General features: G+C 40.7%; 1 protein-coding gene across 1 annotated transcript in view; it reads left to right on the top strand.

Moving 5' to 3' along the window:
- Positions 1-1,365, top strand: part of NALCN (sodium leak channel, non selective) — a 323,614-nt gene that overhangs the window by 250,837 nt on the left and 71,412 nt on the right. The gene's annotated exons all lie outside the window — the stretch shown is intronic.

The following is a 1,365-nucleotide window of genomic DNA, read 5'->3' as shown; positions in this document are numbered from 1 at the left end:
GCTGAGGCAGGAGAATCACTTGAACCTGGGAGGCAGAGGTTGCAGTGAGCCAAGATTGCGCCACTGCACTCCAGCCTGGATGACAGAGCAAGACTATCTTTAAAAAAAAAAAAAAATTATGCCAAAAGTCAACTCTTTCAGGAGGGGAGAAGTAGGGAAGTTTCATGATTCATCATTGGAAATAGCATATATGTGCTACCAAGAAAATGGAATTTCCAAATGGATGGTATCTACTCTTGTCTCCTTGTCCACACATTAATTTTTCTCCCAAGAATTCTAGTGAATCATGAAACCAATTCAGTTTTTTCATTTTTGAACAGAAAAATGAATGAACCAACTTTCCTCATGAGGGGGAAATTGCCAGTATGTTCAGTGATGCTGATCTTTATTACATATTTGCTGTAAAATATGAAAAGTGGATTGCTAGTTTTGATGTTATCCAGGTTATCGTTTGTGACTAAAAAGACCTGTTTGTTACTCTGGTTCTTCTCCACTATGGCTTTATGAACACATTGGTTGACATTATAGCATTTGTTCACAGCTTTGTTTGTAGAATGGGGTGCTGTGAGTTTGTACCTCCACATACCTAACCCTTGTTGAAAAGAAACTAACTGGGTGGTCTATTTTTACTGAGTACAGAGTTTTCTGTCTTCCGAGGGTTTCTTTCCCCGCTCAACTTTGAAACACAGGATGCCCTGGAGGGCTTCTTGCCTGGTTTCAAGATCTGGCTAGCACAGCACTTATACAGGTAGTTTGCACCAAATTAACTTGCCCTGTGCACACATGTCCACTTCAGTCCTTCACCCAGCGCCGCCTTTGCCTCTAGGACCCTTAGCCTTCCTTCAAGACCCAGTATAACCTCCACTTTTTCAGTGAAGCCTTTGCCGACTAGTCCAGACTCGCTGTTCCACCTCAAAGAGCTCCAGCCCCTCTCATCTCGTTTTTTCTCCTCTACGTATCATCTAGCGCTGTGCCATCTACCGCACTGTACTTGTCACTGATGATCTCATGTGTCCTACCCTCATCTTCCTATCTAGGCTATTCCCTACTAGAAACCAAGAACTCCAAATTCTATTTACCCTAAATCTCCTATGGTCACTAATACCATGCTAAGTACTCAGTAAATCTAATGTATTAATCTATTGATCAAAATGAACAAGTTTCAATTACTATCTTCAGTCTGACTACTGGAGTTACACCTTCCAGTTGTTTATTATTTGTTCTAGTTATTTATTATTGTAAATCTATTTATTATGTATTATTATGAGAACATAATGGCCCATGTCCCTGTTTTCTCTTTGCCCTTCTTCTGCCTGCTCTAACTCCTTGTACGCCTTCCACCAATCTAACATCTGCAACTAGTAA

This window comes from Mandrillus leucophaeus, unplaced genomic scaffold (genome assembly GCF_000951045.1).
Source record: "Mandrillus leucophaeus isolate KB7577 unplaced genomic scaffold, Mleu.le_1.0 Scaffold175, whole genome shotgun sequence".
In the NCBI taxonomy this organism is placed as follows: domain Eukaryota; kingdom Metazoa; phylum Chordata; class Mammalia; order Primates; family Cercopithecidae; genus Mandrillus; species Mandrillus leucophaeus.
Note: the sequence above shows the minus strand (reverse complement) of the source record. Positions and strands in the feature narration are given on the sequence as shown.